At 39.7% G+C, this 24,700-nt stretch overlaps 1 protein-coding gene across 1 annotated transcript in view; it reads right to left on the reverse strand.

Moving 5' to 3' along the window:
- PAK5 (p21 (RAC1) activated kinase 5) overlaps nucleotides 1–24,700 on the reverse strand; it is a 248,104-nt gene that overhangs the window by 112,493 nt on the left and 110,911 nt on the right. The gene's annotated exons all lie outside the window — the stretch shown is intronic.

The raw sequence follows: 24,700 nt of genomic DNA on the forward strand, positions 1-24,700 counted from the left end.
CTGACACTCTGAGCTTCATTTCCTCTCAAGTCATTTACCGACTCAAAAAAATTGTAGGTTCAAAAGCTAAGGAACCAAGCACACAGCACTGGACAAAAGGTTGCAACACTGAACTGAGGTTTCAGTGGTCTTATTGCTCTGAGGAATTAAAACTTGAATATTAGGACTACAAAAACTTGAGAACCCAAGGTCCTGGGGAAATGGGAAGCATATTGAAGTGGACCCCACAATCTGTGTCACTTGATGTTCTTGAGGTTCTTCATGTTTTTACACAGGTTCTTTATGCTCTTAAATAGGTGTAAGAAGGCAAGTCTAACCTATGTATTCCCTTTGCAGGTCAAAGGAGGGAAAGGTGGTTGCCATCTTGTGCACAGCTCCTCACTCATGGGAATGATAACATTTTATATATGCAGTGCTTCATGGATCAAGCAAAAATTTCTCACTGTGTTCTAGGAGGTAGCTTTATCGATTTTGTGAAAGAAGCTGCAGGTTTAGCATTTGCCCTAACTCCGTTCCAGACATTAGGGCGCTAGAGTTTAAAACTTAATGCTTAAGTAATTTGCAATCCCAGAATACTTGGGTACTAATAGTTAGGTAGATCCCCTTCCCTTTAGGGACTGGAGTGATTCTATATTGTCCATTAGAAACCTCCAGAGGAGATTCCACAAACTTTCTTAGGAATGCTGTTCAAATATTCACACACACTCTCTCAAACTTCTATTTAACCAAAAATATCTCATGCTGCAATTTAGGCTCCTGCCTCTGGTTCTGTTCGCAGAAGGAATGGAAAAATACATGTCCCACAGTTTTTGAATAATTATATTTTTACATAGAGTGAGACTTAATGAGCCATTCTCTTGGAAATGAAGTTTCTATACACTAACTTATTCATGTTGAAGATAATTTCTATTTCTCAGAAACTTCAGAAAGCAAAGCTGCCTGCGTCTGCAGCTGCAATGTAATTTCTATTAATCCAGTACCAAACGAAGGCAAATAAGACTCCTTATGAGATGTGAAATTGGAGTTTACATGCAGGAGAATCTATCTTCTGCCTCTTTTCCTCTCTCCCTCCCTTCCTTCCTTTTCCTTATCCTCCTCTTCTTCCTCCTCCTCTTTTTCTTACAGATGAATTGGTCTGAGATATTAACATGAAGTTGTGACAGAAACTGCTTCCCTTTTTCTCCTGGGAACAAGGCTAGATTTACATTTCCCAGACTCCTTTGTGGCCAGGTGTGGTCATGTGATTGGGTTCAGACCAGTGAAATATGGATGGTAACTGATTTACTTCAGTTCCAGGCAGGGTCCATAAAATTCCCCTGACTGATCCTTAGCTTCCTCTTTTTCCTCATATGCCAGTTGAAAGGAGAGTTCTCTGAGGACTAGAGGAGAGTGGGACCTCAACAGAAGCAGGCTGGGTCCCTGACAGCGCATGTGGACAGCTGCCAACCAGAACCACCCTCACTGGTCTATAAAGTGAATGAGAAATAGACCTTCAGTGTGCCAACCCATTGGGAATTTGGATTGTTTCTTACAGAAGTTAGCCAATTGTGACTACAGAGACCCTGGAACCAGGAGCTGCAGGTTCTTAAGAACACATTGATTTTTTTGAAAGCAGACTGTCTAGGCTCAGATCATGGCTCTGCCACTTTTGTGACTCTGGGAAACTCTCTAAGGATTCTGGTTCCAGAATGGGCACCAGACTGGGTGATGAAGAATAAACAAACACCTATTACATTAAGATACTGAGAATTTTGAAGCTGTTTGTTACAGTGATGTGCCTGCTCTGATTAAACCAGAAGGCACTGAAGATATGAAAGTCAAGGCATGAAAGGCTTCAAGAAAGGGTAGCATTCAAGGTTTAGAAATGTGCAGAAAGGAAGCTACTGATAATTTGCCATTTTTCTTTAGAATGAATAATGTGGGCACATTGGTTGGCTATGAAACACACTGACCCTCTTTCCCTTCTTCCTAGGAATGTTGGCATTGTATCCAGCATGGCCTCTGTTGCTTTCTATAAATGCATTTCTATTCTCCACTTCCATCAAAAAAACCAGTGACCATACTGATTAAACTCATTCACACTGCATGGTTCTTCAATCAGGCATTAGTATTTTTAAGCCTCTTGATAGATTTTCCTTTCTTTTCCAGGAATTCCAATCAAATAGGTGGAAAATATTCTTATGACTAAAAGCTGGCTGAAAGGCAGACCAATGGCAACTGGGGTCCTTAGGGATGAGAGTATGCCTGCCTTGCAGATGCTCCTTACTCTTGGAGGAGCTGCTGTACAGAGGATATAACCTGATTTTCTCCCTCCCTTCTCTTAGGATCACCTGCCTGCCCCAACCTCTCAGGCCTACCTCTCCTTCTAGCTTTTTATTTAATCCCTTTCCTTCTTGATTATATCTTGGTCATAATATCTCTAATCTTAATCCAACTCTTTGTCTTTCTGTAGCACTGGTCTCAAGCATCTGACAAAAGCTGTCCAGCACACTGAATATCTTTTTAAGCACTTTCTAGTCGGGCAAAACTTATGTTGCTTACAGTTTTGCTGACTCAGTTTTCTCATCTGACAATGGTGTTATGGGTTGAACTGTGTCCTCCCAAGATTCATATATTAAAGCCCTAACTCCCAGTGTCTCAGAATGTGACCTATTTGAAACAAGGTCATTATGGATGCAATTGGTTAAGATGAGGTCATTAGGGTGGGCCTTCATCTAATATGACCGGTATTTTCATAGAAAAAGAAAATTTGGACACAGACATACATACACATAGGGAGAACTCCCTGTGAAGATGAAGTCTGAGATCCACAAGCCAAGGAATGCCAAGGATTGCCAGCAAACCACTAGAAGCTAGGAGAAAGACATGGCGTGGATTTTTCCTCATATCTCTTGGAAAGAACCAACCCCACTGATACCTTGATCTTGGATTTCTAGCTCCAGAGCTTCCAGACAATACATTTTTGTTGTTTAAGCCATCAAGTTTGTGGTGCTTTGTTACAGAAGCCCTAAGAAATTCATACAAAGGGGAATGATAATATCTATATAATTGGGCTGTTTATAGAATTTCAAGAGGTGATACTTATGGTGATCAGAGCATAGTGTCTAGTACATAGCATGTCTTCAACAAATGTCAGCTGTTACTACTATTGCTGTTACCGCTTATCTGCTGAATATGTCATCTGTCAATTGTACCCTCTATGTTCTGAAGTGCAGCTCCACTCTGCTGCATTATGTCCATCTCTGGCCTTGAGGTTTCTGATAAAAAAAAATCTATTATGTTGGAGCCTATCTTCTGGACAAGCAAAGTGGTGCTACATGCAATGAAAAATATTAATTGATCCTTCAGATTGCTTTTCTTTGAGCTAAATGAGCCTTGAATTTTTTTTCTTAATGGGTCTTAATGCCTTAACTTTTTAATCATCTTTATAGTGTTGCAGAAAAACTCTCTGAATTCTTCAGTTATGGAATCTAGAATCTCACATGGTATCAGCAAGAGGCAACACCATAATGTGATAAACAGGAAAACTCTGTGGGCTATTTATGCTTTGTGCGATTTGTCAAGTCCAATATCCACCCTTCTCTGTGCCTGGGAGGTTGACCCAGAATCCCTTAGTGACTAGTGTCTGGGAGGATTCAGCCGCTGGGAGGCACTGGCAGATGATGTGAGGGTGGCAGAAGATGCAGATGCAGGCATTTCCTTTCTTCTTTCTTCCTACTTTGGCACTTTGCCTCTAGAAGTAGCTGCATGCCCCCATGATTAGAGCTCCTTGAGAAACACTTGCAACCCTTGGCCCCTTAGGCCTAGGAACAGTAAGGCTTCCAGTTGTTGCTAGTCCTTGGAACCTCTTTTCTCTATTTCCTTAACCCCGTCTACACTGCCATAGATAGCCCTTGTATTGACATCTCTTCATTTGAACCACCTGGGGTAGATTCTCTTTCTTACCTGTGCCCCAATACATTCTTAAAGTTCAACGTTGCCCTTGATGCAGATCCTGAGGCAAGGATTGAGAACAAAGAGTTTATTAGGAAAGTACAGGGACCATTATTAGAAAAATAGGGACATGATACGTTGAAGGGAAGAAAGCTAATTAAGGGTGCACCAGTGAGCCAGTTACAATAGTGTGTGACTGAGGCTCAGTTCTCCTTAATTCTCTATTCTCAGGGAACTCTGGGAATAGCTATAAAACAAGTGCCCCAGAATTATCTAATCTAAGGAGTGAGGAGCTGTCCCCTCCTGAGAGGTCAACTGGCAGAGAGCTACTCTTGGGAGTGTTAATTCACTGAGACTCCAGCCTATCTTGTCCCTAAGCTGCACAGCTTTCCTCAGTTTGGAAAAAGAGGCCTCAGTCCCAAGGCTGCACATAGTGACGTAGCAAATGGGAAGGCTCAGGGTACAGCGGTGGTGCTCCGAGAGCACCCACTGCAGATATCAAGTCTACGTATTTTTCTTTTTAGATATGGCGCCAAGGTTCTCATTTTCAGGAAGACTGAGTTATACCACCCCTCCTGGATATTATCAAATGACATTTTTACCTGTAGTTTATAATTTTCCATCTCACTTCTAAAGTATTTCTCCTCCTCAATCATGGTTCCTTATGCTTTTTATTTTTACTGGATTTTATTCTGAAACTCCAATTGTACCATGTCATTGTGAATTCTGATTTCCTCCATTACCTACTGAAAATATCCTTTTACACAATTTCCATCATATGGGACCTACTCTGGATATAAACAGAGTCAGAGTTTCTCCAGGTTTCATGATTTCAAAAGCAGGGGGCTAGACGTATACATATATGGTGACTTTAAAAGCGTTACATTGTGGCTTCAGATATGGCCAAACATTTTTTTTGGGGGGGGGGGGCACTAAGGTAAATTCACTTATCTATTCAATTAACATTTATCCTGTATCTACTGTGTGCCCAGTATTGAGGATATATTGATGTACATAACAGGGTCTTTGTCCACAGAACAGTAAGAGAAACAAACAGATGATTGCACTGGGGTATGGTGAGTGCTTGGATGGAGAGAAGCTTGGAAAGGTAGTGGGGCATGTGTGTGTGTGTGTGTGTGTGTGTGTGTGTGTATGTGTGTGTGTGTGAGAGAGAGAGAGAGAGAGAGAGATTATCCATTCTAGAATTGAGGGCTGGGTCAAGGAAGTCTCTGAGCTGAGATATGGGGGGAAGGGTGTATGGACTGGGGATGTTGAGGGGTGGGGACTGTGAAAAGGATGTTCTAAATATTTAAGCAGACACCAAGGTGAGAGAGAGGCCAGTGCCCTTTGGGGAGATGGAAACAGTCTACAACTGGCTGGAGCACAGCCATGGTGGAAACCTAGGGCAGGTGTGGGGTGAAGATGTAGAGTTAAGCAGAGGGCAGACTATGTTTCCCTTTTCTTTCCAAACTAGACCTCTTCTGAAAGCCCTATGAGAAGCCAAAGTGAAATGTTTTGCTTCAAACAAATTCTGCTTTCCCCCATGTGCACATTGTACCACTTCGGAGATGACAGAGAATGTCAACTTGAGCAGCTTCTTTGAAGGAGATTTGAGATACTTCAAGCCCTGCAGGAACAGAGAGGAGATGCCTGTGTGTCTACTTGATTGGTAACCAATCCTGACTCGGGCTGTCCCTGATTCTCCTGCTGGCTGCTCCTCTGTCCTGGGCAGGCACAAGTCTCTCCTGCTTGGGGCTTCTTCCCTGCTGCTGATGGTAGCACCTTTTTCTGTCCAGTAATGGCCCCTTTCCTCTTATTCTCCAGGGACAGGCAGAGTCTAGGAAACACTGGGGATTCCTCCCAGAGCACCAAGAGGTAGAAGTCCATATATCACAGGCACAGGATAGGGATGAGGGATGAGTTAGGGGTACTCCAACATTTCGACCTGGGAGCTCTATGCCTCGGTTTTCCCATCAGCAACAAACAACCCAGGGCTATTGTTAAACATATTGTCATATGAAAACAAATGAGGACAGTGCCTGGCAAAAACTTGTGTTTTATAAATTTTAACGTATATTCTTCTAGTTAGTCCTACTCAGTGATGATGATCAGATTACCAAGTGATGAATATCACAATTAAGTATAAAGTCCGGCTGCATCGATGAAGATAGAGTCTCATCACTGTAGATGCAGTGACATTAATGTAGACTCAGTCACATAATTGTAAATGAGTGTTCTGAATCATTAGAAAATAGGTGCTTCAGACTAACAACTTCATTTATATCACAGAAGTGATATTTTAAACCGTTCCCAAAGAACCACCAGCTCTTACTGCCTTTGTTTTTTATAATTAAGGTCTGTGGGTGAATATTTCGCTCCTCAGGTATAGCTTCATTTGTTTTCTGAGTCAGGAGGTGTCACCACTCTGCAAACATTCTCCCTTCTGCAGAAGCCGTGGGAGGTGCAGTCTGCCACTTCCCAGTCCTCAAACTCTGCTTCCGAAAGAGGAGTAAAGCAGGATGCAGGATAAATTCACCAGTCTTTGGCTTCCTTTCCTTCCGTGGCCAGCCTAATTATCCACCCAGCCAAGTACCAATTACCTGCATTTGGTGTTACGATGAACTTCAATAGCAGATGGACACTCAATTGATTTCAAGCCGACTCCTAATTATTTCCCCTCCTTTACCTCTCGCCTTCCTTTGTGTCTATATCTGGCAGTCTAAATCACTCTTCGGTTCCCTAAGCTCCCTTGCAACTTCACCAAACCAATAATTACTCGTTTCCCGAGCCTTCCTGCTTCAAGTGTTTAATGACTTGGAACCCAGCAATGAAACTTCCGACAAGTAAGGGACATCCCGCAAACTGGCTTGGAGAAAGCTATTTTGGTAACTTGAACTAGATAAACAGATTATTCCAAATCTATGTCTTTATCCAAAATAGTTTTCTGATCCCCTATATCCCATAATTATTCCTTTGGGGTTTGAAGCATCTTGGAATTTGGAGTGAGAAGAATAGTTTAACATCCAAATCTCTCTTGGATATCTCTGTGAATTCATGTGTAAACTCACATATGGGTATATTTATAGTCATGTGTAGAGATAACCAAAACACGTGTGAGCTTCTGGGACATTCTATAGCTTACAAGATTGATTGTCAAACTGGCCTGCGGGCAGTAAGAGCTCGCAAGAACATTTACACACAAATGCACTCACACGAAAATCAGTTCTTTTTTCTGAGTAGAACAAGATGCTCTACTCTAGATGATATTTGAAAAACCACACTCTACTCCACCCTCAAAAACAGTCCCCTTTGCCTAGTCAGTCAACAGTATAAAAACAGGAAGTGACTCCTTCAGGTCAGCTGATAGAAATAGGGTCAGGAGCACTGCACCCCTGGTCAGCACAAAAGAGGGCCATGGCCACGGGAGGAGGAATCAAAATGGCAGCCAGCATTGCAGAGGGAAGGCTAATGATAACCCACCATTGTTAACAAGCCCACACAAGAGTGCACGGTGGCTACTGGTCTTCAGTCCTGTGGACTGCTGATTCCCAGAGAGAATCACCTTCTGATGAAACACAGCTTTGGTGTGATGTATCATGTCATGTTTGAAAGGAGAACTATGTTGTCTCAGGTTGGGTTCCCCAGACGGCAGACTCTGAGATAAGGATATGAGTGCAAGGAGTTCATCTGTGAGGTAGTCCCGGGAAGCCATGGTAGGCAAGTGGGGAAATAGTTCGGAGAAAGGAGGGCTGTCAACGCAAGGTGAGTTAGTAAGCAAGGTACTGCTCTGGGCAAGTGGGCCTCAGTGCTGCTGGGGACCTCTGGAAGGCCAGGTAAAGGTACCTCAGTGTGTCTACCTCTGCCAGCCCCAACTTCCCTCTCTGAAGCTAGGAAGCTGCAGTAAGTATCCACCAACTGTTGTCCGTCATTGGCTGAAAGATGCTCCCAGGCACATTCCTTGGCACCTCTCTCTGCCCCCCACATGTATGCTGAGCAGCCAGAGAGAGCCCAGGGCATCTAAGCAGGGCAACAACAACACTGGTGTGTCTTGCAGCTGCCTACTAGTTTCCCAGAAACATGTTCTCAGACATGCTTAAGAAGAAACACACTTGTAGGTGTTTCAAATGCAGAGGTCCCTGGGTTGCCAAGATAAAACCCATAGAGTCACAACAAATTAGATAACATCTGTACCCAAAGATGGATGCCCATGATTAGTGAGGCCACTGGGATAGTGGTGGGAGAGGGTGAGGATAGGAAGCGTGAGGGTAAAAGAGAAAAGCTCTTCTTAGACCTAAGGGTCATCCAGAGGACCTTAGGCAACTGTCACCAAAACCACAGACTCTATGGAAACACAAGGACCTATGATCACTGCTTTTTCATCCACCCTCCAGTCTGCACCAAGTTGATTAGATAGCCTGAACTTGGTAGGGTTTAAATGGGAAACAACCTTATTTTTTTGATAACCACTACAAATAGGCTCTTTAGGATGGATTTCCTTTGCCAGCTCTGGAGAAAAGTTTTGGAAGACACCATAGATTTCTGGTCACTCTCAGTTATAAGAATCATCTAATTTTATCCATTAAGATTCATAAATTAAGTCACAAATCTTATTGGAGTATTTGCAAGGAAAAGAAAAATAAAATCACAAGCACACATCAATAACAGGCCCCCTTATATTCTTTATATCCAAAGAAAATTGCCCATTATTTCACCATAGAACGATACTTATTTCCTCCCAAGACCACCCCATATTCATTCCGTAACTTAATATACCTTATTTTTATGAGCACTTTTATTTGAAGTCATTAGTTTTGACCTATGACTTAAAAACTAGGTCTTGCTTCCAAAAGATTTTACAGGTGATCACAAATCTTAATTGTGTCTTGACTTGAAGTAAGAGCTGCTGGTCCCTCCCCTCCTAAAAGCCTCTAGGATTGCTAAACCTACTGTATCATGTGGCATCACATTTAAATCCACGTGCAAAGAACTCACTGAACCTGCCTAGGTATACACAGGTACATATATCACTCATTGTTCAAACTGCTTATTATATATTTTTCCTTCCAGAGAATTAATATTGAAGTAGTTGCTCACCCTGATAGAGTACTTGAGCGTATTAAAAATTTTTCACGTAAAATAAAACAGCCAGATATCAGGACCTGTTTCACCAGTATTGCTTCTAACTGGACATTAATGTTAAAAAATATTAAAGCCACACTCATTATGTGAAAGCAATGAGAAAGTTAAAGACCACTGCTGCGGTCACCTTTTATAATTACTTGTATTACACCTTCCATAGTAAGATGCAAATACATACTTGGAACAGGATTCAGGAGTGTTAAGTACCTGTCCTTGCCACTGTGTCTGTAGCAGTTTCTCTATGGACCCTGGTAAGGTGCAACCACAATTTTATCTCAGCTGGCAGTTAGGCTTGTTTTATTCCATGGATAAATCTTTACATAATTTGACTTAAATGAAGATGTTTGATACTAAGGGAATTTCAACTTTCAGTGATTTTTTTTTTAAAAAAAACAAATGATTCAACATCATTTATTTAATTATTTTAGCAAGGAAAATGGAAATTAATCATTACCCTAGTTCTTAAGAGCTTGTGATGCCTTTTTACGCAGTTGGAAAAAATAAAACATTCACAAACTTCGGCGATGTATAATTACAGCATTCTAAACTACTTACGTATTCTTTTCAGAATTGTCTATTCATGTCCTTTGCCTGTTTTTAATGAGATTATCATGACAAAGTCCTAAAAGTAGGAGGAAGGATGTTATGTTGCAAGGAAGGAGTATTTACCTTGGTCCATCATACCACTCTGGCAGCTTTGCGAACCTAACAGACAAATCCAGGATTTCTTCAAACACCAGTTTGTTCATCAATAAATAAAAAGCAAAAAGGAAATACTCTCTCCCTCCCCACCAACATAAAAACTCACAAAACAAAAAGTCTATCTTAGAATTTTACTAAAAGGATTAAATAAAATGTGAAAAAGTAACCACCATAGTAGCAATAAAAATGCTAGTTCCTCCTTTACCAACAAGTCATAGGTCAATATATTTCCACTTTATTTTATGTGTCTTGCAATTTGAATGAATTAAGGTCAAAGGAAAATGGCAATTTTCCTGGACCCATGGATGACAAATAAGTCATTTTTTCTTTATTGATATATAATATTTTACAAATTTATTGGCTACATGTGATATTTTATAACATGCATAGAATGTGTAATGATCAAGTTGGGGTATTTAAGGTGTCCATCACTTCGAGTATTTATCATTTCTATGTGTTGGGAACAATTCAAGTCCTGTCTTGTGGTTACTTTGAAACATACAATACAGTGTCATTAACTATGGTCACTCTATTCTGCTGTCGAATGACAGAACTTATACCTTTCATCTAACTGTATGTTTGTGCCCCTTAAACTACCTCTCTTCATCTCCCCCTCCCACCTACTCACCTTTCCCAGTATCTATCATTGTACTGTTTACCTTTATAAGGTAAACTTTTTAGCTCTCACATGACATGACATTTGTCTTTCTGTGCCTGGCTTATTTCACTTAACATAATGACCTCCAATGGCATTCACATTGGTGCAAATGACATGATTTCATTCTTTTTTATGGCCAAACATTATTCCATTGTGTATATGTATCACATTTTCTTTATCCATTCATCTACTGATGGACACTTAGGTTGATTCCATACCTTTGCTACTGTGAATAGTGCTGTGATAAACATGTGAGTTCAGGTAATCTTTGAAACACAGATTTCTTTTCCTTTGAGTAGATACTCAGTAGTGAGATTGCTGGACCATATGGTAGTCCATTTTTAGTTTTTTGAGAAATCTCCACATTGTTTTCCATAGTGGTTATACTGATTTACATTCCCACCAATAGTTTAGAAGAGTTCCCCTTTCTCTACATCTTTACCAGCATCTGTTATTCTTTGTCTTTTTAATAATAGCCATTCTAACTGAGGTAAGATGACATTTCATTATAGTTTTGATTTGCATTTCCCTGATGATTAGTGATGTTGAGAATTTTTTCATATACCTGTTGGCCATTTGTATGTCTTCTTTTCAGAATTGTCTATTCATGTCCTTTGCCCACTTTGAGTGAGATTATTTTTTATTGTTGAATTCCTTCTATATTACAGATATTAGTCCTGTCAGATAAATAGTTTGCAAGTATTTTCTCCTATTCAACAGGTTGTCTCTTCACCATGTTAATTGTTTCTATTGCTGTGCAGAAGCTTTTTAGTTTAATGTAGTCCGATTTGTCTATTTTTGTTATAGTTGTCTGTTCTTTTGAAATCTTAGCCATAAAATCTTTGCCTAGACCAATGTCCTAGAGTGTTTTCCCTATGCATTATTCTAGTAGTTTTATAGTTTCAGGTCTGATGCATTTGTTGAATACGTATTAATTTAGTCCTACTGAGATATCTTTTCCATTATGTTTATTACTTTCTGTACCCTGTTTAAAAAGACTTTGCTTCTGCCAAGGTCATAATATATTAATATTATCCTTTGCACAGATTTGTGATATGTAAATGATTTATATGTATTGCAATTGGGGTCCAAATGTGTTCAAAGAAGGGAAGTGAAGTGGCTTTTAATAGCCTTTGCTTCTGAAGGAGGACTTTTTTTTTTTAGCCACTCCAAGGAACTAAAGAAAACTCATGAGAAACTGACCCAACAACCATATGAATTAAGGTGTGGAGATGGGTAAACACCTACTGAAGGAATCTTCTAGTGAATATTATCTTAACTATTATTCAAAACAAACTGAATAAAAAGTATATTGTTGAGAAGCACATTACTTATTTACAAAGAAAGCATAATAACTTCTTTTCCTCTGCTGGTAACTCTTATATTCTAAAAAAAAAAAAAAATTTAAATTCTACAAAAAAAAAAAAAAAAGAACCTCTCAGCATATACATTTAGAAAAGCTCCATAGACCAATGTTGTCCAATAAGAAATATAATGTGAGCCACATATGCTAATTTTAAAGGTCCTAGTAGCCACACTAAAAATTAAAAAGATCAGGTTAAATTAACTTTAATAATATATTTTATTTAACATAGAGTATCTAAAATATTTTTACTTCAACATGTGGCACTAGCCACACTTCAAGACCTCAGTAGTCCCATGTGGCTAGTGGCTACCATACTGAGCAACCCAACCATAGACAGTTACATGAATACAATGGCCTCCTTTATAAATGTTATGATTTGCATATGTATAGATCAACCAATTTTATATTCATATGATCGCCCCATATTTAAAGAATAACAGTGGTTCTCAACATGGAGCCTCCCGATCATCGGCATAGGCATCACCTGTGATTGTTAGAAATGCAAACTCTTGGAATTAGAACCTCTGGGGGTGGGTCTATTAATTTGTGTTTCTGTGATTCTTACGTGTGTTCCAGTTGGAGAACTCTGGGAATAACACTCCCGTATTTTTGTTTTATACAGTGACATTAACTCTATATTTCAGCATTGTAAATATACTGTCTTGTTTGAAGCAGAAGCAGTTTTAGGGGGTGTGTAACCTCATAATCAGGTTAAAATCTCGCATATTCCAAATGGGACTTCTCACGGCATGACAAATGGCCTACGACTCTCTGAGACAGACGTGTGGGAGAAACGTTTCTTTTTCTGTTTCCTGATGGTTACCAATTGCCACAGGCATCTATTACATTTGCAGAAGCAAAAACTTGGGTCCACACAGTAATAATCAGAGCAAGGAAATTGTATTATAGAGAAAAGCAAATAACTACTTTCATCTTATTAGCTCTGTATTTATAAAGTGAATATATAAAGAGGAGCTTGAAGAACTTTTATTCTTTTAAATATTCATTTTTCTGTCTTGGGATATATGGTCTTGAAAGACCCAATTTTACTAGACGAATGTCTAGTAACACCTTCTCCCATGTTTCTTGTTGCTGTCTCCCCAGCTCATAGCACAGTGCCAGGTATCTACTGGGTTCTCGATATGTACCAAATTTCTGCCAAATATGTGCCAAATTTTCCATGAAGCTTATTGTAATGAGATTTAACTTGACTTTACAATACAGAAACATGGTGATTTGAAGTTGACATGAAAAACTCTTTTCAATTGTTCCCATCTTTCCTATGTTATAAATAAGCGAGTTAAGTGCTTTATAGAGATCTCGAGTTGTTTCTCTGTCTTCTGTTGTGAATAGTAATGTTTTAATAACATGCAGATATAATTGAAATTTTGAACTAGGAACAAATCCTTTAGGAACACTGATGAGACCAGCAGCCAGCCTGGACAACACAACACCTTGCCCTACACCCCCCGGATTTCAACCACACCTTGGGCTGCTGCATTTCATGTCATATCAGCTGCAGTAAGCAACTACTACTTACATGTGTGTTTGGAACACACAGTGCTGATTCTGTCATCAGAAGCTTTGCCTGGCCTAAGGGCTCAATATACACTTCCCCTTCTTCAGTTACTTCTTTGGTTTTTACTGCACGCTCTCCTTGACTCACTTTCTGCCCTAGAGAGCAGATGCCAAATAAAATAGACTGGAACTTCTTTTAGGAACTTCCTAATTGCTTCCTGTCGAGGCTACCCTTACCAATCCCTTGGGCATGAGAGAGAATCTGTACAGCAATACAAATTTCTAGTAGTAGAGATACAGCCTTGGGTACATATTTTCTTCCCCTAAGTCTATAGTTTTTGAAACTTGAAAGAAGTTATTAAGCTTGTAAGTGGAAGGAGAAGGGTTACTCTGCTATGTACTTTTTTTTTTTTTTTTTTTTTTTTTTAAAAGCGCAGAGATTAGGATACTGCATGGAAGATACGGGATCAGTGTACACAGAAATAATGCTCCACAAAGTGCCACTCCTTCAAGCTTGGTAGGTTTTACAGAAAACTCTAAATTTCTGTGATGGCTAAAGGAAATTGTATCTCACAGGGAGGGGAACCTGGAAGACTTGGAAATAGTAGAATATCATCTCGCATGGAGAATCAGAATGCCTTCTCCTTTATACATGTGCATTTGCAATGGAAAATCTCAGTTGAAGAAGGCTAGGAAGGATTGACCTTCCAACATCCAGGTCCCTCATACCTATGGCAAACAGGGATACAGGAGAACCTCCTTTAAACGATTACATGGTAGTCCCTGAGCTGTAAAACCAGAAAGTTAACTCCGTTGAGTTGTTATCACCAAAGATTAATTTTGTCTACTTTTGAACTCAGTATAAATGGAATCATGCATACATATTTTTTGTGTGTCTGACATCATTTTTTCAACACAATGTCTGTGTAATTCATCCGTGTCATTGTGTACATCGATAGTGTGTTCTTTTTCTTCTTGCAAAGTATTCTATTGAATGAATAAACCAGGATTTATTTATCATTCTTCTGTTGTTGAACTTCTGGCTTGGTTCCAGTTTTGTATTATTAGGATAGATATCCATTAGCACTAATTTTTTTTTGGACATACACCTAGGGAGGCTATTACTGGGTCATAGGTGTAGGCCCATGTGTAGCTTTAGTTGATACAGTATCCACTAGGCTTTTAAGAAAAAAATCCCAAGCCAAAAAAAAAAAAAAAAAGCAATCAAAAGCAAAACTACATAAGACAGAAGGTATTTTCCTTGATGCAAAATAATCAAATTGCCATGCAGATAGAATTTACATTTTGAAACTTGTCAATCTCATGCTACACATTACTTAACTGAACTTGTCTGCAGGCTAGATTCAGCTTATAGGTTGCCTACAAACAAGTTTTGTTTCCCTACAAAATCAGGTTCTTCATTGTTTTCATATTTTTGTTAGTTTTTTAATGAACCAATGTTTAAAAATTAGGAGATTTCAGAAAACTCCAGCTTTCAAGCTTCTCTCAAAAAATCAGAATAGCTGATAGACCTGAGCCCACAATCCCATAGAGCAATAACAGATAGGAGTTAAGTCGGAGTCACTGCAGTTAGACAGGCACATGTTTCCCTGTGTGCAGAGTTCTCAGCCCTGCCTACTGTGTCTTACACTTCAGGGTCTCTGCAGGCAACAAAACTCTGCTCCACTCTCTGACCTCTCCATCAAGTTCATTCACATTTCTCTCAATTAAAGTAGAGATTTGGCAATTTCAATGATGACAGTGTTCTCAATAGTTAAACATTTGTCTTTGTACATGTCAAACTTTGAAATGTGTGGAAACCTTTCTAAAACGTACTATATACTAGCCTGCTTCCAAGAAATGACTGCAATAAGAGGGACAGCTCAGTATATGTTGAATGTGTGTGTTCAATGAATACGAAGGAATGTGTGGAGAAGGGAGCTTGCTCCTGACTAGAGAAACCTCACTCAGGATGTACACCCACGGGCTCAGTCTTCTCCTCATCACCTGTTAACCTGTTAACCGTGTGAACAAGATATTTGACAAGGGATAAGAAAACCCCTTGGATCCATTCAATTAAAGACTTCCTGGACCAAACTCAATTCCACTATGATTGGTGCCCTGGGCAGGTGCTAATCGCTTTTAGTCATTTTCATACTGACAAAGGCATTAGTAGGGAGCCAAAGTTATTTCATTTTTGGTGGCCTGCAGTCTAGATAATTTAAAGGATCCTTATGCTAGAATACAAATATGTCCTGGACACATTTAAAAAAAAGTGATGAATTTTGCCAGGCTCACTAGTTAGTAAATGAAATACCTGAGCTTTCTCCCACCCTTGCCTACAGAAATAAATGACAGAGAAATAACACCAGAGAAAGAACCTATGTGGGGACTAAACTAATGAAAAAGACTGGATGGCCCTAAGGGAATGTGGCAATGACAGCACTGACCTGGAGACCAAGCCTCAGGCCCTTCACAATGGAAGGCAGAGCAGACCCCAGAGTTGAATTCTGTAGAGAAATTAACATGACTCCTAAAGACGGCAAAGCTATACTCTGTATAGGATTCCCACATATTAATATCAATAATCAAAGGTTACCTGTCACACAAGGAGAAACAACACCAAGAGCGATAGTTAATAAAACAACAAACAACTGGTTTCCTGTACCCACTGTACTTCACTTATTAGAATTAGCCCAGGTAAGGCCGGGTTCGGTGCCTCATGCCTGTAATCCCAGCACTTTGGGAGGCTGAGGCAGGAGGATTGCTTGAGGCCAGAAGTTTGAGGTTGCAGTGAGCTATGATCATGCCACTACACACTCCAGACTGGGTAACAGAGACAGAGGGAGACCCTGTCGCATGGGGGAAAAAAAAAAAAAAAGAATTATCAGATAAATATAACTATAGGTAAAACATAAAACAATTAAAAATGGAAGAAAGATGACCGTGATCTGACTGTCATAATTCCTTTGCCATCTCTGAACTGACTTAGATGTGGAAGCTTGGAAAGGGACCCTGATATTTCATGGCTAATACGCTCTTGGTTATTTCCCCCTGTTGATCTAAATTGTGTAGCATCTCAGTCAGCTGTCCAGTTATTTTATCCTAAGGACTTCTAGGATATTTTAGCCATTGCTACATTGTGTGTCAAGGCACCCTGATTGGGACTTTAATTTTGCTACCCATTATAGTAGTTAAGGCCATCTTACCTCTAACAGTAAGAGCTGCTACTCAGCTTCTGTTATTTTGAGTCCTACCATCCCAGTGATATTAGGAAGCTCAACTACTTGACAGCTTCTCCAAACATCAACCCCAGCCCGGAAATCACAGCCTTTACAGACAACCTTCTTCAAGGTGTCAGCACCCCTCACCCTTGTTGTCTTTGTGAAGGGGGTGTCCTTTGGGCCCTCTTAGTTAGAGATACAGTCAAGTGATAGCTTTGCAGATTCTATCTAAAACTGTTTTTTTTTAATTTCAGAATATTACAGGGGTACAAATGTTTTGGTTATGTAAATTGCTTTTGTACCATTTGAGTCAAAGTTATAAGTGTGCCCATCTCTCAGATAATGTGCATTGTACCTGTTAAGTGTGAATTTACTCATTCCCTCTTCCCCTCCCATCTGCTTGCTTTCCAATGAATGTTATTTCCACATGTGCACATGAGTGTTGATCAATTAGTTCCAATTTAATGGTGAGTACATGTGGTGCTTATTTTTCCATTCTTGTGATACTTCTCTTAGAAGAATGGTCTCCAGTTCTATCCAGGTTAATACAATAGGTATTAGTTCACCATTTTTTTTTATTGCTGAGTAGTACTCCATGGTATACATATACCACATTTTATTAGTCCACTCATGTATTGATGGGCACTGGGTTGTTTCCACATCTTTGAAGAACCACCCCAGAAGATTATCAGGATCATCTCCAAGTGTCCTTGACAAAAAGCTGAATCTTGAGTTGTGAGTGTGTGTCTCTATATCAACGAATATACCCTGATCCAGCTTCATACATTTCCCCCTACCATTGTAATACACTCGAGGTCCACTCCCAGGTAGGTTTCCTTGGTTTGTATGGCACATAGTAGCCAGGCACTTCAATTTTTCAGTGGGCAGCCTATTCCCTCCTGGAGAAGGGCTGATGCTTCTCTCCTGAGTCTATACTCTAGTTACCGGCGTGGAGGCAATGAGGAGTGGCAGGGAAAGATCTTAAGGAGAGCCAGAATCATCTTATAAGGCATATGATTCAGGTGAGATTCTCACACAATCATTGGATAAAGGAGGCTATTCTTCTCTGTCAAGGGAGAAGGATTGCTCCAGTCTTCTAGGGTGGTTTAGGGGAATTTAGAAATTCAAGGTCCTTAAGCTCATCCACACAAATGAACTCATCCCAGGCCTCAGCATGGCTCTAAGTGTGAAATAGGAGACCCTACAAAGCTGTGTATCCACCTCCTTTGCAGCTCTGCCAACCTTATAGTCAGATCCTGGCCCTGAATTTCATCACAGTCTTCCCTGCAATGATCAGACATTAAGTCTCTTTTAAAGTAGCCATAGATGCCCTCTAGCTTTCAAAGCATGCCTTCAGTTGACAATGAACCACCCTCAGCCTAACATTGTCTTCTTGCAGGTCAAAAAGTAGCCACCCTACTCCACAATCCACATAATTATCATTGCTGTCATATTCATTGTGTGCTGCAGCTTACTAGATCTCCTAACACTTGGCCTTCCACCTAAGCCTTGCCCAATTTACTGCAGGTGAAAGCTTAAATAATTGTGATGCTGCTGCCTGCCAGGGTTTATTGTCATCCTAATTTACCACTAAATATGTGTTCTTTATTGCTTTCAGACAGGTCAGTAATCCAATTCCAAAATCCTATGCACAGGGTATCTTTTCTATAACTACTTGTTTTAGCTCAGTTTCCCAAGGAAATTCACCCTGAGACAAGCATTAATTGCTAATGCTTTTGCTGGAATATGCAATTCAAAGGTAGGAGAAAGATGAGAAAGGAAGTGAGGAAGGAAAGGACGGATAGCAAGACAAGGTGATTGCCACGAACCATGAAGAAACACAGCCAGTGGTCCAGCAAATGCATCTGCTACATGACAATCAATACCTCTAAACATGCTGTACAGAGACATATGGCTTGGAACAGCCTAGAAAAAGAAATAAGCAGGGAATTTATCTTCCTTGTTCCCTCCTCTCTCCCACAGGGGCAAAATGCTAAGGATCTAGGTCAGTTTTTCTCAACCAGGTACAATTTTGTCCCCCAGGGAAACATCTGGCTAGAGATACTTTATGTCTAGAAGCATTTTTTTTTTTAATTTTCACAACTAGGGGGTGCTATTGACCTCTAGTGGGGAAAGGCCAAGGATGCTACTAAACATGCTGCAATGCACAGGACAATATCCTACAAGAATTATTCAGTCCAAAATGACACTGAACAGTAGCACTAATCTAAGTGCTGGTAAGACCAAGAGAATATGCAGAGATGCGTAAGATGTGTCTGACAAAACAACCCACCAGAAAAAAAAGACCAAAGATATGGAAGGCATTTCACAGAAGAGAAAACACAAATGGAGAACAAAATGTGAAAAGATGTTGAACCTCATTAGTAACCAGGAAAATCAAATTACGGTTAAGATTCCATTTCACACTCAATTGATTGGCAAAAATTAAGATATTGAAACACCAAGCACAGAAAGAATGGTGCTCAAAAGGAATACTCACTTACTGCTTGTTGGGAGTGTAATTTGCTACCAACTCTGTGGGAAAGAGTTTAGTACTATGTTGTCAAATTGAACAAATACATATTTAAGGGAACCACTTATAACCATTTTGCCTGAGACTATCCTCATTTAGCACTGAAAATCTTGCATCCTGGAAAACTCCTCACTTCTAGACAAACTGAGATGATTAGTCACCTATTTATCTTATATCCTAGGAATCTACTCCCATGTACACTGCCCTGAAAAACTCTTACACAGGCACCAGGAGATATATATATATCAATATACATATATTTATATATTTTTATAAGTTTATATATATAATTATATAATTACATGTAATTATTTATATATAGTTATATATAAATTTATAAAATATATAATGATCATAGTATTGTTCATAATAGCAGAATGGAAACGAGAAATGTCAATCTATAGAAGAACAGATAAATGGATTACGAAATATTAACACAATGTAATATCACTAGCTGTGAAAATAAACTACAGCTACATGCAACAATATGGGCCAATCTTAGAAACATAAATGTTGAATTAAATGAACAAATCTATAGACTACATGATTATGAGATCAATATTAAATTTAATAATATATTGCATAGAGATATGTACATGTTTGGCGCAACATTTTTTTTAAGCAAAGGAATGCTAGACAGATTTAGGATTGAGATTACCCCTGGAGGGGAGGTGGGGAGATCCAATGGGGTGGTGTCCTGTTCCCCAAAGAAAAATTAACTAATCCATTATTAAATCCCCAGAAAGTACTCACTAGATTTTGTTTCTTTGCTGTCAGCTTTTACTATGTTATTTATTTTCCTTTAGCTATGTTATTTTTTGCTTATTTTATCTTTTAAAAACTTAATCTTTTTTTTGTTGTTGTTGTTCAAATGGCCGTGTTTTATGTGTATTAGTGGTACATCAAATAAAGGAGCATCTTACAAGCAAGGACACCCTGCATATAATGGCATTATTTTGCTTTTATTTTTATAACCAACTTAGGGGTCATTGAACAAGATGTTCCACTGGCCAAGTATGTTGTCATCTTCTTCACTGAGATAACAACAACAAAAAATCTGTCAGCTAATCTTTATCTTACTTTTTAGAAATAGGAAGCAAAGAATACCAACATATTGGGAAGAGAATGAATGTGATGCATTTCCCAAGCCAATAAGGGTGGGTACTTTGGCCCCAGGTTTCTGTTCATGGGTCTTGCCAGTATTTATTTCCACAGTCAAGTTCCCATTCTGCCTCCAAGGAGCTTGAGATGCTAATGTCAGCCTGCTAAGCCTCACACTAAAATTTGTTGCACCTGATGATTTGGGAGAACACTTAAAACACAGGCCCAGGAGAACATTGAAAGTTGCTTTGGAAAACTGTAGAATAAGGCTGCTATTTAGTTTACACAATTCAGTCTCAGAGTGAAGCATCTACTTCATGTAAAATTACCATTTTGTATACATACACGAATGGAAACACACATGCACAGATCTCTATATAAATATATCACTAATGTCAATGGGCCTCAGAGAGACCTGCCCCCAAAACCTGGCCTTATGAGAGTCTAGAACCTTGGAATTTCTGTGTGGAACCATAAGCCAAACCCTTCATTGGTATCCACAAAACCCACTCACTATGCTTATGAAGGGTGCACCACAGAAAGAGTTTCTATCATGTGATCTACCTCCTTGCAATATCTCCCTGAAGCCACAAACACAGTTATACGTTGCAAAGTTCTTTCCTTCATGCCCACTCTCAACCACATCTTTTTCTTCAAGTATGAACCAAGGTATTTCCTCCCTCCCTTCTTTTTTGAAATAAATATAAATCCTACAAATCCTTTTATAAGAGATAATCTTAGAATTTTGTTAACCATATTGCTCTGAAAATCTGTCCAACCAACCATCCATCCATCCATCCATTGACCAGACTTTGCTCATCTTCCCATTTATGACTTTTTCATAAACATATTATTCTTTCTGAAATTTAAATTTTATTTTCCTGAATTCTGGTACATTTTGCATATTTCTAGACTTTAATCTTCCTCTCTATCCCTCACCACTTAGATGCCTTCATTCTCAAGTCACCTGACAGCACTGTGAGGCTGTATTTCTGTGTCTTTGAACATACACTCTCCTTCTTGCCTTAAATTCTCTTCCTATCTTATTTGGCTGGGGAATGCCAATGCACTCTGTAAGCTTTATTCAGATGTTTTCTTCCTGGTACACTGTTTGCAATCTAGCTCTTTCCCTTCCTGTGTCAGTGTCCTTTTGCAATGTGACTTTGAAACTCCTCTTACTAGGAAGTGCACTATTTATTCCTCCATCCCTTAAATATGGGCTGGCTGTGATTTTCTTTGGCCTATATAGCAGTAGCAATTGTTCTCAGCCTTGGGAAGCCTTGCACACTTTTCACTCATTCTATTGAATAAGCATTCAATAAGTTACCATTGAATAAGTCCTGGCCAGCTGCCTTAGCCACATCTAGTCAATCACCAGACATGTTAGTGAAGTCATCTTAGACTATCAAGCCTCCCGCCAACCTGTCAGCTGATTGCAGATGATAAGCAAACCCAGCTAAGATCAGCCAGGCTTGGCCCACCTCAGTAGAACTCCCCAACTCACCCCTAGACTCGTGAGCAATAATACATGCTAATCGTTTAAGACACTAAGTTACGGGTCATTTTTTATGCAGCAATGAGTGATACTCTCTCAATTCTATTCAATAGCTGCAACATACTTCCATTAAAGCCTTTATAACACGACTTTTTTTTTTTTTTTTTTTTTTTTGTCTTTCTCTTCTACAAATATAGAGCTCCTTGGGAACAGAGGCAATTTTTGCTTCGTGTCTCAGAATCTAAATAGTACCTACCAACTTTGCAATAGATGGGTCTCAGAAAAATATCAATGATTAGTTAATTAAGGATTACAATGTTGCCCAAGGTTTAGTCCTAGAGGCAAACAAACTAGGGTTTGAATCCCAACTCTATTTCCTGTATGTGTTATTTCAAAGAATTTGGTTAACTTTGCTGAGTTTTACGTGCTCATCTATAAACTAAAGACTAGAACAGTATATATGCTGCAGGATTGTGGTGATTCTGTATGTCTCCCACCTGACACAGAGTGGGTGTTCAACAAATAAATAGGAATTAAATGATAAAATGTATATAAAGCATTTGGTATAGTAGCTGGCTTATAATTACTTAATCAGTGAAAGCTCTATTTATATGAACATTACTGTCATCATTGTTGTCACTTCTTATAGTAGAAACTGTATGTGCTCCATCCATACATATCCCCTTGGCATTCATCATCTGTGTGCATGTGGACCTGATGGTGGTTTCCAATGGCAAACACTTGGCACTCTTTACCTGGCATCTTCCTCTGGCTGCTGGAGTTCCATGGTCTACATGTATGGCCTTACACTCCCTGCTTCCACCTAAGGGAGCAGCCCTTAGCCAAGGCAGATGGGAGAAGGTGGCTAAATATCCTAATTCCTATGCCCTTGGTTGGGATAAATCCAAGCTATGTTCTATACTGTATTCCAGAATTACCTAATGGAATTGTGTCCCTCTTAGTCACAGCAGTGACGAGACATCTTTTCTGTATTCCTTCTTTTCTCTGTCTCACATCCCCACTACCCTACAAAGGAATACTGGCATCACCTCCCAAATAAATACCAGTGTCCAATTTTTTTTATTTTTTTTTTTTGTCTCACCATCTGCTTCTGGGGAAACAAACCTAAAACACCTTTACTCTTTCTAGTTTACTTCATCCTTATTGCTCCAGAATGCAGTCACTTCTTTCATGAACGTTGACTTCCATTTGAAAGGCCCAGCCTTTTCATGATCTCTTCAGCTAAACAGAGTTGTATACAGTCCAGTGGATGACAAGACCCATCATGGAATGTACTGTATCATCTTTAGGTCTTCTATGATGTTTTTATCATGGCTCAATTCTCTGAGTGCATGAGGAAAGGGCTAACTTGCAGTTGATCTTGGGTACCTCTGTGCTTATCTTGATGGGCACCAGGAAACATGGTATTGATTCTTGGCCAAGATAGAGCTGAAACATACCATCTCAGTGATTTATAATGTGCTGTTAAAAGTCTACAATTCCCTCACAGGCATCCTGTACCAGCTTGTTTATGCTGTTCATTGAAACTGTATCGATTGACGGTTCGTACCTGTTTACCTGTTCACAAAGCTTGCTTTTAGTTACCTGAGCTGTGGGGCATAAAATACCCTTCAGTAAGCTTGAGACTTGTCTCCCCTGAGAACCTGTGGAGTCTCATGAGTCTTTTCAACTATCTGACACTGTATAATTGCTGCACTGAGGCTGTTTTCTGATGACCAAGAGCTTATGAAAGGGATCTGGGGTGGAGGAAGGAAGAATGCCCATGGCATACAAGTTTAGAATCATTTCAGACAGTTATGAGTATTGAAAAGCATGAGTGCACTTTGCTGAGATCTTAAAATATCGTTCAGCTGAGTAATTATGAATAACTCTTCTGAACTGCAGACTTCAGGGTGGTCCATACTCCAACTGGCTGTTGGCTTCTTGCAAACTTGGACCTACCTGCCAAGGTCATCGTATGTATTTCTTACCCTTTCCTGCCCCCTGCGAGCTCTGCACGATGGTTACACACTCCAGGACGTGAAACCCTTGCTGCACTGAGCGTCAGTCTCTCTGGCAAACATTGCTTAAATCCATACAGTCTCCCCTCTTTAAAATATCAATTTTAAGTTGAATTTTAGTTTTCCCTTCAACGTTCCATCTAGGAATAACCCAGTATGAAGATGTTGGTCTTGAAGTCATGCTTGACTGACCAAAGCCCTAGTCCTCACATATCTCATATGTTTCTCTTCTGGAAGGGCACCCTTCATACAGGCTGCCTCTCAGTGGTTTGAGCAACAATGTTCTCAGAAGTCAGGAGCCCTGCAGGAAGCAGGAGAGGAGTTGCGAATACACCTGGAAAGCTCAAGTCTCCCAGTGTTACAAGATTACGCACCTAGAATATGAGATTTCCAGGCAGTATTTTCTTTCTTTTCACAATTTGACATCAACCCCCTCTAAGTCTCAGCAGCAGGCTACAAACATATTCATTACAAACAGTTCTTTGAAACAGTAGAATACGTTACAACTTGACTACTGTGTATGAAAACACAAATGGATGGCACACCCTACACATGGAAACAAGAATTATCTTTGGAGATCCATAAAGAGCACTGGTGGTCAACTATGCTCTGAAGCAGATCCGAAATAGCTCAGATCCATCCTTCTCCAATACCACATCCGTAAGCCAACTGACCAGCATCCCTGACCTACATTGAGAGCAGCCTGTTTTCCACTCCTGTACCCCGCCCCCAAGCCTACTAGTTAGCTATCTTAAAGCAGAACAACCCTGTAAAAATATAAAGTCTTTCATTTCCCTGCTAAATGACTCTCCTGTAACTTACATCTTCATTGGAATAAAATCAAGACGCTTTCTCATGTCTAAAAGGCTCTCCAATTTCAACCCTTATGTCATGCTTCTCCAAATCCTCTCTCTTAAAGCAATGCAAGCTTTAGGAGCCTTGAACATATCTGTGGAAATCCTGGTCCGTGGCACGTGGAAGGTTTTATCTTCAGACCCTACATGGCTGGC

The sequence above is a fragment of the Eulemur rufifrons genome, chromosome 20 (assembly GCF_041146395.1).
Source record: "Eulemur rufifrons isolate Redbay chromosome 20, OSU_ERuf_1, whole genome shotgun sequence".
Lineage (NCBI taxonomy): Eukaryota > Metazoa > Chordata > Mammalia > Primates > Lemuridae > Eulemur > Eulemur rufifrons.